Source organism: Copadichromis virginalis, linkage group LG15 (genome assembly GCF_057382275.1).
Source record: "Copadichromis virginalis isolate Kocher_CV1m ecotype Utaka linkage group LG15, C_Virginalis_male_GT1.1, whole genome shotgun sequence".
In the NCBI taxonomy this organism is placed as follows: Eukaryota; Metazoa; Chordata; class Actinopteri; order Cichliformes; family Cichlidae; genus Copadichromis; species Copadichromis virginalis.
In genome coordinates this window covers 43,012,144-43,029,685 of record NC_140632.1, presented here as the reverse complement: position 1 = coordinate 43,029,685, position 17,542 = coordinate 43,012,144, and positions in this window count along the sequence as shown.

The following is a 17,542-nucleotide window of genomic DNA, read 5'->3' as shown; positions in this document are numbered from 1 at the left end:
GGCCAACTGCGCATCGTTGGGCCGTCGCGACGTTTCGGCGTAACTTGGCCTTCTTCAAGCTGGCCCAACGTGTCTGTCTGTTTGTGTTGCATGCCTGTCTCGGCTTTTATACTGTCTGTCTCCACCCACTCTGGGTTTTCTGTTTTTTATTTAACTTTCTTTTCTTTCTCAGTTTGCTCTTTAACTTTTCTCTGTTTGTTCTTTAACTTTCTTTGCTTTATACTTCTGTTTCTCAACTTGTTCTTTTTCTCTGTTTGTTCTTTAACTTTCTTTGCTTAATACTTCTGTTTCTTAACTTGTTCTTTTTCTTACTGTGCTCTCTTTGTTTTTTTCGTCCTTCTGTTGTTGTTTATCCTTTTTATATATTTTTATATGGCACCCCCTGCTTTATAGACATCCCGTCCTGTATTTTTCCTTTTTTGGCACCCCCTTCTTATTTATCCTTTCCAGTTCTGTGGCTTTTACGTGTTTCCATTATTTTTTGGCTTTTTTTAATTTTTTATTTTTAGGAGGGAGGGAGGGAGGGTTTTAGGGGTTAGGGTAAGGGCAGGAGGGAAGGAGTGGTTAGGGTTAGGGCAGGGAGGGCGGGTAGGGGAATCACCCACTCCACCGGGACCCGGCCGGTAAGGGTTTAGGAAAGAGAAAGGGGACCCAGCAGCCGCTGGACCCCCTTGGAGGCACGCTCACGACGAATGAAGTGGGCAGATGTCCCCCGTTCAAAAAATTGCCCATATAGGGTGATAATTGGCCAACTGCGCATCGTTGGGCCGTCGCGACGTTTCGGCGTAACTTGGCCTTCTTCAAGCTGGCCCAACGTGTCTGTCTGTTTGTGTTGCATGCCTGTCTCGGCTTTTATACTGTCTGTCTCCACCCACTCTGGGTTTTCTGTTTTTTATTTAACTTTCTTTTCTTTCTCAGTTTGCTCTTTAACTTTTCTCTGTTTGTTCTTTAACTTTCTTTGCTTTATACTTCTGTTTCTCAACTTGTTCTTTTTCTCTGTTTGTTCTTTAACTTTCTTTGCTTAATACTTCTGTTTCTTAACTTGTTCTTTTTCTTACTGTGCTCTCTTTGTTTTTTTCGTCCTTCTGTTGTTGTTTATCCTTTTTATATATTTTTATATGGCACCCCCTGCTTTATAGACATCCCGTCCTGTATTTTTCCTTTTTTGGCACCCCCTTCTTATTTATCCTTTCCAGTTCTGTGGCTTTTACGTGTTTCCATTATTTTTTGGCTTTTTTTAATTTTTTATTTTTAGGAGGGAGGGAGGGAGGGTTTTAGGGGTTAGGGTAAGGGCAGGAGGGAAGGAGTGGTTAGGGTTAGGGCAGGGAGGGCGGGTAGGGGAATCACCCACTCCACCGGGACCCGGCCGGTAAGGGTTTAGGAAAGAGAAAGGGGACCCAGCAGCCGCTGGACCCCCTTGGAGGCACGCTCACGACGAATGAAGTGGGCAGATGTCCCCCGTTCAAAAAATTGCCCATATAGGGTGATAATTGGCCAACTGCGCATCGTTGGGCCGTCGCGACGTTTCGGCGTAACTTGGCCTTCTTCAAGCTGGCCCAACGTGTCTGTCTGTTTGTGTTGCATGCCTGTCTCGGCTTTTATACTGTCTGTCTCCACCCACTCTGGGTTTTCTGTTTTTTATTTAACTTTCTTTTCTTTCTCAGTTTGCTCTTTAACTTTTCTCTGTTTGTTCTTTAACTTTCTTTGCTTTATACTTCTGTTTCTCAACTTGTTCTTTTTCTCTGTTTGTTCTTTAACTTTCTTTGCTTAATACTTCTGTTTCTTAACTTGTTCTTTTTCTTACTGTGCTCTCTTTGTTTTTTTCGTCCTTCTGTTGTTGTTTATCCTTTTTATATATTTTTATATGGCACCCCCTGCTTTATAGACATCCCGTCCTGTATTTTTCCTTTTTTGGCACCCCCTTCTTATTTATCCTTTCCAGTTCTGTGGCTTTTACGTGTTTCCATTATTTTTTGGCTTTTTTTAATTTTTTATTTTTAGGAGGGAGGGAGGGAGGGTTTTAGGGGTTAGGGTAAGGGCAGGAGGGAAGGAGTGGTTAGGGTTAGGGCAGGGAGGGCGGGTAGGGGAATCACCCACTCCACCGGGACCCGGCCGGTAAGGGTTTAGGAAAGAGAAAGGGGACCCAGCAGCCGCTGGACCCCCTTGGAGGCACGCTCACGACGAATGAAGTGGGCAGATGTCCCCCGTTCAAAAAATTGCCCATATAGGGTGATAATTGGCCAACTGCGCATCGTTGGGCCGTCGCGACGTTTCGGCGTAACTTGGCCTTCTTCAAGCTGGCCCAACGTGTCTGTCTGTTTGTGTTGTATGCCTGTCTCGGCTTTTATACTGTCTGTCTCCACCCACTCTGGGTTTTCTGTTTTTTATTTAACTTTCTTTTCTTTCTCAGTTTGCTCTTTAACTTTTCTCTGTTTGTTCTTTAACTTTCTTTGCTTTATACTTCTGTTTCTCAACTTGTTCTTTTTCTCTGTTTGTTCTTTAACTTTCTTTGCTTAATACTTCTGTTTCTTAACTTGTTCTTTTTCTTACTGTGCTCTCTTTGTTTTTTTCGTCCTTCTGTTGTTGTTTATCCTTTTTATATATTTTTATATGGCACCCCCTGCTTTATAGACATCCCGTCCTGTATTTTTCCTTTTTTGGCACCCCCTTCTTATTTATCCTTTCCAGTTCTGTGGCTTTTACGTGTTTCCATTATTTTTTGGCTTTTTTTAATTTTTTATTTTTAGGAGGGAGGGAGGGAGGGTTTTAGGGGTTAGGGTAAGGGCAGGAGGGAAGGAGTGGTTAGGGTTAGGGCAGGGAGGGCGGGTAGGGGAATCACCCACTCCACCGGGACCCGGCCGGTAAGGGTTTAGGAAAGAGAAAGGGGACCCAGCAGCCGCTGGACCCCCTTGGAGGCACGCTCACGACGAATGAAGTGGGCAGATGTCCCCCGTTCAAAAAATTGCCCATATAGGGTGATAATTGGCCAACTGCGCATCGTTGGGCCGTCGCGACGTTTCGGCGTAACTTGGCCTTCTTCAAGCTGGCCCAACGTGTCTGTCTGTTTGTGTTGCATGCCTGTCTCGGCTTTTATACTGTCTGTCTCCACCCACTCTGGGTTTTCTGTTTTTTATTTAACTTTCTTTTCTTTCTCAGTTTGCTCTTTAACTTTTCTCTGTTTGTTCTTTAACTTTCTTTGCTTTATACTTCTGTTTCTCAACTTGTTCTTTTTCTCTGTTTGTTCTTTAACTTTCTTTGCTTAATACTTCTGTTTCTTAACTTGTTCTTTTTCTTACTGTGCTCTCTTTGTTTTTTTCGTCCTTCTGTTGTTGTTTATCCTTTTTATATATTTTTATATGGCACCCCCTGCTTTATAGACATCCCGTCCTGTATTTTTCCTTTTTTGGCACCCCCTTCTTATTTATCCTTTCCAGTTCTGTGGCTTTTACGTGTTTCCATTATTTTTTGGCTTTTTTTAATTTTTTATTTTTAGGAGGGAGGGAGGGAGGGTTTTAGGGGTTAGGGTAAGGGCAGGAGGGAAGGAGTGGTTAGGGTTAGGGCAGGGAGGGCGGGTAGGGGAATCACCCACTCCACCGGGACCCGGCCGGTAAGGGTTTAGGAAAGAGAAAGGGGACCCAGCAGCCGCTGGACCCCCTTGGAGGCACGCTCACGACGAATGAAGTGGGCAGATGTCCCCCGTTCAAAAAATTGCCCATATAGGGTGATAATTGGCCAACTGCGCATCGTTGGGCCGTCGCGACGTTTCGGCGTAACTTGGCCTTCTTCAAGCTGGCCCAACGTGTCTGTCTGTTTGTGTTGCATGCCTGTCTCGGCTTTTATACTGTCTGTCTCCACCCACTCTGGGTTTTCTGTTTTTTATTTAACTTTCTTTTCTTTCTCAGTTTGCTCTTTAACTTTTCTCTGTTTGTTCTTTAACTTTCTTTGCTTTATACTTCTGTTTCTCAACTTGTTCTTTTTCTCTGTTTGTTCTTTAACTTTCTTTGCTTAATACTTCTGTTTCTTAACTTGTTCTTTTTCTTACTGTGCTCTCTTTGTTTTTTTCGTCCTTCTGTTGTTGTTTATCCTTTTTATATATTTTTATATGGCACCCCCTGCTTTATAGACATCCCGTCCTGTATTTTTCCTTTTTTGGCACCCCCTTCTTATTTATCCTTTCCAGTTCTGTGGCTTTTACGTGTTTCCATTATTTTTTGGCTTTTTTTAATTTTTTATTTTTAGGAGGGAGGGAGGGAGGGTTTTAGGGGTTAGGGTAAGGGCAGGAGGGAAGGAGTGGTTAGGGTTAGGGCAGGGAGGGCGGGTAGGGGAATCACCCACTCCACCGGGACCCGGCCGGTAAGGGTTTAGGAAAGAGAAAGGGGACCCAGCAGCCGCTGGACCCCCTTGGAGGCACGCTCACGACGAATGAAGTGGGCAGATGTCCCCCGTTCAAAAAATTGCCCATATAGGGTGATAATTGGCCAACTGCGCATCGTTGGGCCGTCGCGACGTTTCGGCGTAACTTGGCCTTCTTCAAGCTGGCCCAACGTGTCTGTCTGTTTGTGTTGCATGCCTGTCTCGGCTTTTATACTGTCTGTCTCCACCCACTCTGGGTTTTCTGTTTTTTATTTAACTTTCTTTTCTTTCTCAGTTTGCTCTTTAACTTTTCTCTGTTTGTTCTTTAACTTTCTTTGCTTTATACTTCTGTTTCTCAACTTGTTCTTTTTCTCTGTTTGTTCTTTAACTTTCTTTGCTTAATACTTCTGTTTCTTAACTTGTTCTTTTTCTTACTGTGCTCTCTTTGTTTTTTTCGTCCTTCTGTTGTTGTTTATCCTTTTTATATATTTTTATATGGCACCCCCTGCTTTATAGACATCCCGTCCTGTATTTTTCCTTTTTTGGCACCCCCTTCTTATTTATCCTTTCCAGTTCTGTGGCTTTTACGTGTTTCCATTATTTTTTGGCTTTTTTTAATTTTTTATTTTTAGGAGGGAGGGAGGGAGGGTTTTAGGGGTTAGGGTAAGGGCAGGAGGGAAGGAGTGGTTAGGGTTAGGGCAGGGAGGGCGGGTAGGGGAATCACCCACTCCACCGGGACCCGGCCGGTAAGGGTTTAGGAAAGAGAAAGGGGACCCAGCAGCCGCTGGACCCCCTTGGAGGCACGCTCACGACGAATGAAGTGGGCAGATGTCCCCCGTTCAAAAAATTGCCCATATAGGGTGATAATTGGCCAACTGCGCATCGTTGGGCCGTCGCGACGTTTCGGCGTAACTTGGCCTTCTTCAAGCTGGCCCAACGTGTCTGTCTGTTTGTGTTGCATGCCTGTCTCGGCTTTTATACTGTCTGTCTCCACCCACTCTGGGTTTTCTGTTTTTTATTTAACTTTCTTTTCTTTCTCAGTTTGCTCTTTAACTTTTCTCTGTTTGTTCTTTAACTTTCTTTGCTTTATACTTCTGTTTCTCAACTTGTTCTTTTTCTCTGTTTGTTCTTTAACTTTCTTTGCTTAATACTTCTGTTTCTTAACTTGTTCTTTTTCTTACTGTGCTCTCTTTGTTTTTTTCGTCCTTCTGTTGTTGTTTATCCTTTTTATATATTTTTATATGGCACCCCCTGCTTTATAGACATCCCGTCCTGTATTTTTCCTTTTTTGGCACCCCCTTCTTATTTATCCTTTCCAGTTCTGTGGCTTTTACGTGTTTCCATTATTTTTTGGCTTTTTTTAATTTTTTATTTTTAGGAGGGAGGGAGGGAGGGTTTTAGGGGTTAGGGTAAGGGCAGGAGGGAAGGAGTGGTTAGGGTTAGGGCAGGGAGGGCGGGTAGGGGAATCACCCACTCCACCGGGACCCGGCCGGTAAGGGTTTAGGAAAGAGAAAGGGGACCCAGCAGCCGCTGGACCCCCTTGGAGGCACGCTCACGACGAATGAAGTGGGCAGATGTCCCCCGTTCAAAAAATTGCCCATATAGGGTGATAATTGGCCAACTGCGCATCGTTGGGCCGTCGCGACGTTTCGGCGTAACTTGGCCTTCTTCAAGCTGGCCCAACGTGTCTGTCTGTTTGTGTTGCATGCCTGTCTCGGCTTTTATACTGTCTGTCTCCACCCACTCTGGGTTTTCTGTTTTTTATTTAACTTTCTTTTCTTTCTCAGTTTGCTCTTTAACTTTTCTCTGTTTGTTCTTTAACTTTCTTTGCTTTATACTTCTGTTTCTCAACTTGTTCTTTTTCTCTGTTTGTTCTTTAACTTTCTTTGCTTAATACTTCTGTTTCTTAACTTGTTCTTTTTCTTACTGTGCTCTCTTTGTTTTTTTCGTCCTTCTGTTGTTGTTTATCCTTTTTATATATTTTTATATGGCACCCCCTGCTTTATAGACATCCCGTCCTGTATTTTTCCTTTTTTGGCACCCCCTTCTTATTTATCCTTTCCAGTTCTGTGGCTTTTACGTGTTTCCATTATTTTTTGGCTTTTTTTAATTTTTTATTTTTAGGAGGGAGGGAGGGAGGGTTTTAGGGGTTAGGGTAAGGGCAGGAGGGAAGGAGTGGTTAGGGTTAGGGCAGGGAGGGCGGGTAGGGGAATCACCCACTCCACCGGGACCCGGCCGGTAAGGGTTTAGGAAAGAGAAAGGGGACCCAGCAGCCGCTGGACCCCCTTGGAGGCACGCTCACGACGAATGAAGTGGGCAGATGTCCCCCGTTCAAAAAATTGCCCATATAGGGTGATAATTGGCCAACTGCGCATCGTTGGGCCGTCGCGACGTTTCGGCGTAACTTGGCCTTCTTCAAGCTGGCCCAACGTGTCTGTCTGTTTGTGTTGCATGCCTGTCTCGGCTTTTATACTGTCTGTCTCCACCCACTCTGGGTTTTCTGTTTTTTATTTAACTTTCTTTTCTTTCTCAGTTTGCTCTTTAACTTTTCTCTGTTTGTTCTTTAACTTTCTTTGCTTTATACTTCTGTTTCTCAACTTGTTCTTTTTCTCTGTTTGTTCTTTAACTTTCTTTGCTTAATACTTCTGTTTCTTAACTTGTTCTTTTTCTTACTGTGCTCTCTTTGTTTTTTTCGTCCTTCTGTTGTTGTTTATCCTTTTTATATATTTTTATATGGCACCCCCTGCTTTATAGACATCCCGTCCTGTATTTTTCCTTTTTTGGCACCCCCTTCTTATTTATCCTTTCCAGTTCTGTGGCTTTTACGTGTTTCCATTATTTTTTGGCTTTTTTTAATTTTTTATTTTTAGGAGGGAGGGAGGGAGGGTTTTAGGGGTTAGGGTAAGGGCAGGAGGGAAGGAGTGGTTAGGGTTAGGGCAGGGAGGGCGGGTAGGGGAATCACCCACTCCACCGGGACCCGGCCGGTAAGGGTTTAGGAAAGAGAAAGGGGACCCAGCAGCCGCTGGACCCCCTTGGAGGCACGCTCACGACGAATGAAGTGGGCAGATGTCCCCCGTTCAAAAAATTGCCCATATAGGGTGATAATTGGCCAACTGCGCATCGTTGGGCCGTCGCGACGTTTCGGCGTAACTTGGCCTTCTTCAAGCTGGCCCAACGTGTCTGTCTGTTTGTGTTGCATGCCTGTCTCGGCTTTTATACTGTCTGTCTCCACCCACTCTGGGTTTTCTGTTTTTTATTTAACTTTCTTTTCTTTCTCAGTTTGCTCTTTAACTTTTCTCTGTTTGTTCTTTAACTTTCTTTGCTTTATACTTCTGTTTCTCAACTTGTTCTTTTTCTCTGTTTGTTCTTTAACTTTCTTTGCTTAATACTTCTGTTTCTTAACTTGTTCTTTTTCTTACTGTGCTCTCTTTGTTTTTTTCGTCCTTCTGTTGTTGTTTATCCTTTTTATATATTTTTATATGGCACCCCCTGCTTTATAGACATCCCGTCCTGTATTTTTCCTTTTTTGGCACCCCCTTCTTATTTATCCTTTCCAGTTCTGTGGCTTTTACGTGTTTCCATTATTTTTTGGCTTTTTTTAATTTTTTATTTTTAGGAGGGAGGGAGGGAGGGTTTTAGGGGTTAGGGTAAGGGCAGGAGGGAAGGAGTGGTTAGGGTTAGGGCAGGGAGGGCGGGTAGGGGAATCACCCACTCCACCGGGACCCGGCCGGTAAGGGTTTAGGAAAGAGAAAGGGGACCCAGCAGCCGCTGGACCCCCTTGGAGGCACGCTCACGACGAATGAAGTGGGCAGATGTCCCCCGTTCAAAAAATTGCCCATATAGGGTGATAATTGGCCAACTGCGCATCGTTGGGCCGTCGCGACGTTTCGGCGTAACTTGGCCTTCTTCAAGCTGGCCCAACGTGTCTGTCTGTTTGTGTTGCATGCCTGTCTCGGCTTTTATACTGTCTGTCTCCACCCACTCTGGGTTTTCTGTTTTTTATTTAACTTTCTTTTCTTTCTCAGTTTGCTCTTTAACTTTTCTCTGTTTGTTCTTTAACTTTCTTTGCTTTATACTTCTGTTTCTCAACTTGTTCTTTTTCTCTGTTTGTTCTTTAACTTTCTTTGCTTAATACTTCTGTTTCTTAACTTGTTCTTTTTCTTACTGTGCTCTCTTTGTTTTTTTCGTCCTTCTGTTGTTGTTTATCCTTTTTATATATTTTTATATGGCACCCCCTGCTTTATAGACATCCCGTCCTGTATTTTTCCTTTTTTGGCACCCCCTTCTTATTTATCCTTTCCAGTTCTGTGGCTTTTACGTGTTTCCATTATTTTTTGGCTTTTTTTAATTTTTTATTTTTAGGAGGGAGGGAGGGAGGGTTTTAGGGGTTAGGGTAAGGGCAGGAGGGAAGGAGTGGTTAGGGTTAGGGCAGGGAGGGCGGGTAGGGGAATCACCCACTCCACCGGGACCCGGCCGGTAAGGGTTTAGGAAAGAGAAAGGGGACCCAGCAGCCGCTGGACCCCCTTGGAGGCACGCTCACGACGAATGAAGTGGGCAGATGTCCCCCGTTCAAAAAATTGCCCATATAGGGTGATAATTGGCCAACTGCGCATCGTTGGGCCGTCGCGACGTTTCGGCGTAACTTGGCCTTCTTCAAGCTGGCCCAACGTGTCTGTCTGTTTGTGTTGCATGCCTGTCTCGGCTTTTATACTGTCTGTCTCCACCCACTCTGGGTTTTCTGTTTTTTATTTAACTTTCTTTTCTTTCTCAGTTTGCTCTTTAACTTTTCTCTGTTTGTTCTTTAACTTTCTTTGCTTTATACTTCTGTTTCTCAACTTGTTCTTTTTCTCTGTTTGTTCTTTAACTTTCTTTGCTTAATACTTCTGTTTCTTAACTTGTTCTTTTTCTTACTGTGCTCTCTTTGTTTTTTTCGTCCTTCTGTTGTTGTTTATCCTTTTTATATATTTTTATATGGCACCCCCTGCTTTATAGACATCCCGTCCTGTATTTTTCCTTTTTTGGCACCCCCTTCTTATTTATCCTTTCCAGTTCTGTGGCTTTTACGTGTTTCCATTATTTTTTGGCTTTTTTTAATTTTTTATTTTTAGGAGGGAGGGAGGGAGGGTTTTAGGGGTTAGGGTAAGGGCAGGAGGGAAGGAGTGGTTAGGGTTAGGGCAGGGAGGGCGGGTAGGGGAATCACCCACTCCACCGGGACCCGGCCGGTAAGGGTTTAGGAAAGAGAAAGGGGACCCAGCAGCCGCTGGACCCCCTTGGAGGCACGCTCACGACGAATGAAGTGGGCAGATGTCCCCCGTTCAAAAAATTGCCCATATAGGGTGATAATTGGCCAACTGCGCATCGTTGGGCCGTCGCGACGTTTCGGCGTAACTTGGCCTTCTTCAAGCTGGCCCAACGTGTCTGTCTGTTTGTGTTGCATGCCTGTCTCGGCTTTTATACTGTCTGTCTCCACCCACTCTGGGTTTTCTGTTTTTTATTTAACTTTCTTTTCTTTCTCAGTTTGCTCTTTAACTTTTCTCTGTTTGTTCTTTAACTTTCTTTGCTTTATACTTCTGTTTCTCAACTTGTTCTTTTTCTCTGTTTGTTCTTTAACTTTCTTTGCTTAATACTTCTGTTTCTTAACTTGTTCTTTTTCTTACTGTGCTCTCTTTGTTTTTTTCGTCCTTCTGTTGTTGTTTATCCTTTTTATATATTTTTATATGGCACCCCCTGCTTTATAGACATCCCGTCCTGTATTTTTCCTTTTTTGGCACCCCCTTCTTATTTATCCTTTCCAGTTCTGTGGCTTTTACGTGTTTCCATTATTTTTTGGCTTTTTTTAATTTTTTATTTTTAGGAGGGAGGGAGGGAGGGTTTTAGGGGTTAGGGTAAGGGCAGGAGGGAAGGAGTGGTTAGGGTTAGGGCAGGGAGGGCGGGTAGGGGAATCACCCACTCCACCGGGACCCGGCCGGTAAGGGTTTAGGAAAGAGAAAGGGGACCCAGCAGCCGCTGGACCCCCTTGGAGGCACGCTCACGACGAATGAAGTGGGCAGATGTCCCCCGTTCAAAAAATTGCCCATATAGGGTGATAATTGGCCAACTGCGCATCGTTGGGCCGTCGCGACGTTTCGGCGTAACTTGGCCTTCTTCAAGCTGGCCCAACGTGTCTGTCTGTTTGTGTTGCATGCCTGTCTCGGCTTTTATACTGTCTGTCTCCACCCACTCTGGGTTTTCTGTTTTTTATTTAACTTTCTTTTCTTTCTCAGTTTGCTCTTTAACTTTTCTCTGTTTGTTCTTTAACTTTCTTTGCTTTATACTTCTGTTTCTCAACTTGTTCTTTTTCTCTGTTTGTTCTTTAACTTTCTTTGCTTAATACTTCTGTTTCTTAACTTGTTCTTTTTCTTACTGTGCTCTCTTTGTTTTTTTCGTCCTTCTGTTGTTGTTTATCCTTTTTATATATTTTTATATGGCACCCCCTGCTTTATAGACATCCCGTCCTGTATTTTTCCTTTTTTGGCACCCCCTTCTTATTTATCCTTTCCAGTTCTGTGGCTTTTACGTGTTTCCATTATTTTTTGGCTTTTTTTAATTTTTTATTTTTAGGAGGGAGGGAGGGAGGGTTTTAGGGGTTAGGGTAAGGGCAGGAGGGAAGGAGTGGTTAGGGTTAGGGCAGGGAGGGCGGGTAGGGGAATCACCCACTCCACCGGGACCCGGCCGGTAAGGGTTTAGGAAAGAGAAAGGGGACCCAGCAGCCGCTGGACCCCCTTGGAGGCACGCTCACGACGAATGAAGTGGGCAGATGTCCCCCGTTCAAAAAATTGCCCATATAGGGTGATAATTGGCCAACTGCGCATCGTTGGGCCGTCGCGACGTTTCGGCGTAACTTGGCCTTCTTCAAGCTGGCCCAACGTGTCTGTCTGTTTGTGTTGCATGCCTGTCTCGGCTTTTATACTGTCTGTCTCCACCCACTCTGGGTTTTCTGTTTTTTATTTAACTTTCTTTTCTTTCTCAGTTTGCTCTTTAACTTTTCTCTGTTTGTTCTTTAACTTTCTTTGCTTTATACTTCTGTTTCTCAACTTGTTCTTTTTCTCTGTTTGTTCTTTAACTTTCTTTGCTTAATACTTCTGTTTCTTAACTTGTTCTTTTTCTTACTGTGCTCTCTTTGTTTTTTTCGTCCTTCTGTTGTTGTTTATCCTTTTTATATATTTTTATATGGCACCCCCTGCTTTATAGACATCCCGTCCTGTATTTTTCCTTTTTTGGCACCCCCTTCTTATTTATCCTTTCCAGTTCTGTGGCTTTTACGTGTTTCCATTATTTTTTGGCTTTTTTTAATTTTTTATTTTTAGGAGGGAGGGAGGGAGGGTTTTAGGGGTTAGGGTAAGGGCAGGAGGGAAGGAGTGGTTAGGGTTAGGGCAGGGAGGGCGGGTAGGGGAATCACCCACTCCACCGGGACCCGGCCGGTAAGGGTTTAGGAAAGAGAAAGGGGACCCAGCAGCCGCTGGACCCCCTTGGAGGCACGCTCACGACGAATGAAGTGGGCAGATGTCCCCCGTTCAAAAAATTGCCCATATAGGGTGATAATTGGCCAACTGCGCATCGTTGGGCCGTCGCGACGTTTCGGCGTAACTTGGCCTTCTTCAAGCTGGCCCAACGTGTCTGTCTGTTTGTGTTGCATGCCTGTCTCGGCTTTTATACTGTCTGTCTCCACCCACTCTGGGTTTTCTGTTTTTTATTTAACTTTCTTTTCTTTCTCAGTTTGCTCTTTAACTTTTCTCTGTTTGTTCTTTAACTTTCTTTGCTTTATACTTCTGTTTCTCAACTTGTTCTTTTTCTCTGTTTGTTCTTTAACTTTCTTTGCTTAATACTTCTGTTTCTTAACTTGTTCTTTTTCTTACTGTGCTCTCTTTGTTTTTTTCGTCCTTCTGTTGTTGTTTATCCTTTTTATATATTTTTATATGGCACCCCCTGCTTTATAGACATCCCGTCCTGTATTTTTCCTTTTTTGGCACCCCCTTCTTATTTATCCTTTCCAGTTCTGTGGCTTTTACGTGTTTCCATTATTTTTTGGCTTTTTTTAATTTTTTATTTTTAGGAGGGAGGGAGGGAGGGTTTTAGGGGTTAGGGTAAGGGCAGGAGGGAAGGAGTGGTTAGGGTTAGGGCAGGGAGGGCGGGTAGGGGAATCACCCACTCCACCGGGACCCGGCCGGTAAGGGTTTAGGAAAGAGAAAGGGGACCCAGCAGCCGCTGGACCCCCTTGGAGGCACGCTCACGACGAATGAAGTGGGCAGATGTCCCCCGTTCAAAAAATTGCCCATATAGGGTGATAATTGGCCAACTGCGCATCGTTGGGCCGTCGCGACGTTTCGGCGTAACTTGGCCTTCTTCAAGCTGGCCCAACGTGTCTGTCTGTTTGTGTTGCATGCCTGTCTCGGCTTTTATACTGTCTGTCTCCACCCACTCTGGGTTTTCTGTTTTTTATTTAACTTTCTTTTCTTTCTCAGTTTGCTCTTTAACTTTTCTCTGTTTGTTCTTTAACTTTCTTTGCTTTATACTTCTGTTTCTCAACTTGTTCTTTTTCTCTGTTTGTTCTTTAACTTTCTTTGCTTAATACTTCTGTTTCTTAACTTGTTCTTTTTCTTACTGTGCTCTCTTTGTTTTTTTCGTCCTTCTGTTGTTGTTTATCCTTTTTATATATTTTTATATGGCACCCCCTGCTTTATAGACATCCCGTCCTGTATTTTTCCTTTTTTGGCACCCCCTTCTTATTTATCCTTTCCAGTTCTGTGGCTTTTACGTGTTTCCATTATTTTTTGGCTTTTTTTAATTTTTTATTTTTAGGAGGGAGGGAGGGAGGGTTTTAGGGGTTAGGGTAAGGGCAGGAGGGAAGGAGTGGTTAGGGTTAGGGCAGGGAGGGCGGGTAGGGGAATCACCCACTCCACCGGGACCCGGCCGGTAAGGGTTTAGGAAAGAGAAAGGGGACCCAGCAGCCGCTGGACCCCCTTGGAGGCACGCTCACGACGAATGAAGTGGGCAGATGTCCCCCGTTCAAAAAATTGCCCATATAGGGTGATAATTGGCCAACTGCGCATCGTTGGGCCGTCGCGACGTTTCGGCGTAACTTGGCCTTCTTCAAGCTGGCCCAACGTGTCTGTCTGTTTGTGTTGCATGCCTGTCTCGGCTTTTATACTGTCTGTCTCCACCCACTCTGGGTTTTCTGTTTTTTATTTAACTTTCTTTTCTTTCTCAGTTTGCTCTTTAACTTTTCTCTGTTTGTTCTTTAACTTTCTTTGCTTTATACTTCTGTTTCTCAACTTGTTCTTTTTCTCTGTTTGTTCTTTAACTTTCTTTGCTTAATACTTCTGTTTCTTAACTTGTTCTTTTTCTTACTGTGCTCTCTTTGTTTTTTTCGTCCTTCTGTTGTTGTTTATCCTTTTTATATATTTTTATATGGCACCCCCTGCTTTATAGACATCCCGTCCTGTATTTTTCCTTTTTTGGCACCCCCTTCTTATTTATCCTTTCCAGTTCTGTGGCTTTTACGTGTTTCCATTATTTTTTGGCTTTTTTTAATTTTTTATTTTTAGGAGGGAGGGAGGGAGGGTTTTAGGGGTTAGGGTAAGGGCAGGAGGGAAGGAGTGGTTAGGGTTAGGGCAGGGAGGGCGGGTAGGGGAATCACCCACTCCACCGGGACCCGGCCGGTAAGGGTTTAGGAAAGAGAAAGGGGACCCAGCAGCCGCTGGACCCCCTTGGAGGCACGCTCACGACGAATGAAGTGGGCAGATGTCCCCCGTTCAAAAAATTGCCCATATAGGGTGATAATTGGCCAACTGCGCATCGTTGGGCCGTCGCGACGTTTCGGCGTAACTTGGCCTTCTTCAAGCTGGCCCAACGTGTCTGTCTGTTTGTGTTGCATGCCTGTCTCGGCTTTTATACTGTCTGTCTCCACCCACTCTGGGTTTTCTGTTTTTTATTTAACTTTCTTTTCTTTCTCAGTTTGCTCTTTAACTTTTCTCTGTTTGTTCTTTAACTTTCTTTGCTTTATACTTCTGTTTCTCAACTTGTTCTTTTTCTCTGTTTGTTCTTTAACTTTCTTTGCTTAATACTTCTGTTTCTTAACTTGTTCTTTTTCTTACTGTGCTCTCTTTGTTTTTTTCGTCCTTCTGTTGTTGTTTATCCTTTTTATATATTTTTATATGGCACCCCCTGCTTTATAGACATCCCGTCCTGTATTTTTCCTTTTTTGGCACCCCCTTCTTATTTATCCTTTCCAGTTCTGTGGCTTTTACGTGTTTCCATTATTTTTTGGCTTTTTTTAATTTTTTATTTTTAGGAGGGAGGGAGGGAGGGTTTTAGGGGTTAGGGTAAGGGCAGGAGGGAAGGAGTGGTTAGGGTTAGGGCAGGGAGGGCGGGTAGGGGAATCACCCACTCCACCGGGACCCGGCCGGTAAGGGTTTAGGAAAGAGAAAGGGGACCCAGCAGCCGCTGGACCCCCTTGGAGGCACGCTCACGACGAATGAAGTGGGCAGATGTCCCCCGTTCAAAAAATTGCCCATATAGGGTGATAATTGGCCAACTGCGCATCGTTGGGCCGTCGCGACGTTTCGGCGTAACTTGGCCTTCTTCAAGCTGGCCCAACGTGTCTGTCTGTTTGTGTTGCATGCCTGTCTCGGCTTTTATACTGTCTGTCTCCACCCACTCTGGGTTTTCTGTTTTTTATTTAACTTTCTTTTCTTTCTCAGTTTGCTCTTTAACTTTTCTCTGTTTGTTCTTTAACTTTCTTTGCTTTATACTTCTGTTTCTCAAACTTGTTCTTTTTCTCTGTTTGTTCTTTAACTTTCTTTGCTTAATACTTCTGTTTCTTAACTTGTTCTTTTTCTTACTGTGCTCTCTTTGTTTTTTTCGTCCTTCTGTTGTTGTTTATCCTTTTTATATATTTTTATATGGCACCCCCTGCTTTATAGACATCCCGTCCTGTATTTTTCCTTTTTTGGCACCCCCTTCTTATTTATCCTTTCCAGTTCTGTGGCTTTTACGTGTTTCCATTATTTTTTGGCTTTTTTTAATTTTTATTTTTAGGAGGGAGGGAGGGAGGGTTTTAGGGGTTAGGGTAAGGGCAGGAGGGAAGGAGTGGTTAGGGTTAGGGCAGGGAGGGCGGGTAGGGGAATCACCCACTCCACCGGGACCCGGCCGGTAAGGGTTTAGGAAAGAGAAAGGGGACCCAGCAGCCGCTGGACCCCCTTGGAGGCACGCTCACGACGAATGAAGTGGGCAGATGTCCCCCGTTCAAAAAATTGCCCATATAGGGTGATAATTGGCCAACTGCGCATCGTTGGGCCGTCGCGACGTTTCGGCGTAACTTGGCCTTCTTCAAGCTGGCCCAACGTGTCTGTCTGTTTGTGTTGCATGCCTGTCTCGGCTTTTATACTGTCTGTCTCCACCCACTCTGGGTTTTCTGTTTTTTATTTAACTTTCTTTTCTTTCTCAGTTTGCTCTTTAACTTTTCTCTGTTTGTTCTTTAACTTTCTTTGCTTTATACTTCTGTTTCTCAACTTGTTCTTTTTCTCTGTTTGTTCTTTAACTTTCTTTGCTTAATACTTCTGTTTCTTAACTTGTTCTTTTTCTTACTGTGCTCTCTTTGTTTTTTTTCGTCCTTCTGTTGTTGTTTATCCTTTTTATATATTTTTATATGGCACCCCCTGCTTTATAGACATCCCGTCCTGTATTTTTCCTTTTTTGGCACCCCCTTCTTATTTATCCTTTCCAGTTCTGTGGCTTTTACGTGTTTCCATTATTTTTTGGCTTTTTTTTAATTTTTTATTTTTAGGAGGGAGGGAGGGAGGGTTTTAGGGGTTAGGGTAAGGGCAGGAGGGAAGGAGTGGTTAGGGTTAGGGCAGGGAGGGCGGGTAGGGGAATCACCCACTCCACCGGGACCCGGCCGGTAAGGGTTTAGGAAAGAGAAAGGGGACCCAGCAGCCGCTGGACCCCCTTGGAGGCACGCTCACGACGAATGAAGTGGGCAGATGTCCCCCGTTCAAAAAATTGCCCATATAGGGTGATAATTGGCCAACTGCGCATCGTTGGGCCGTCGCGACGTTTCGGCGTAACTTGGCCTTCTTCAAGCTGGCCCAACGTGTCTGTCTGTTTGTGTTGCATGCCTGTCTCGGCTTTTATACTGTCTGTCTCCACCCACTCTGGGTTTTCTGTTTTTTATTTAACTTTCTTTTCTTTCTCAGTTTGCTCTTTAACTTTTCTCTGTTTGTTCTTTAACTTTCTTTGCTTTATACTTCTGTTTCTCAACTTGTTCTTTTTCTCTGTTTGTTCTTTAACTTTCTTTGCTTAATACTTCTGTTTCTTAACTTGTTCTTTTTCTTACTGTGCTCTCTTTGTTTTTTTCGTCCTTCTGTTGTTGTTTATCCTTTTTATATATTTTTATATGGCACCCCCTGCTTTATAGACATCCCGTCCTGTATTTTTCCTTTTTTGGCACCCCCTTCTTATTTATCCTTTCCAGTTCTGTGGCTTTTACGTGTTTCCATTATTTTTTGGCTTTTTTTAATTTTTTATTTTTAGGAGGGAGGGAGGGAGGGTTTTAGGGGTTAGGGTAAGGGCAGGAGGGAAGGAGTGGTTAGGGTTAGGGCAGGGAGGGCGGGTAGGGGAATCACCCACTCCACCGGGACCCGGCCGGTAAGGGTTTAGGAAAGAGAAAGGGGACCCAGCAGCCGCTGGACCCCCTTGGAGGCACGCTCACGACGAATGAAGTGGGCAGATGTCCCCCGTTCAAAAAATTGCCCATATAGGGTGATAATTGGCCAACTGCGCATCGTTGGGCCGTCGCGACGTTTCGGCGTAACTTGGCCTTCTTCAAGCTGGCCCAACGTGTCTGTCTGTTTGTGTTGCATGCCTGTCTCGGCTTTTATACTGTCTGTCTCCACCCACTCTGGGTTTTCTGTTTTTTATTTAACTTTCTTTTCTTTCTCAGTTTGCTCTTTAACTTTTCTCTGTTTGTTCTTTAACTTTCTTTGCTTTATACTTCTGTTTCTCAACTTGTTCTTTTTCTCTGTTTGTTCTTTAACTTTCTTTGCTTAATACTTCTGTTTCTTAACTTGTTCTTTTTCTTACTGTGCTCTCTTTGTTTTTTTCGTCCTTCTGTTGTTGTTTATCCTTTTTATATATTTTTATATATCTCTCT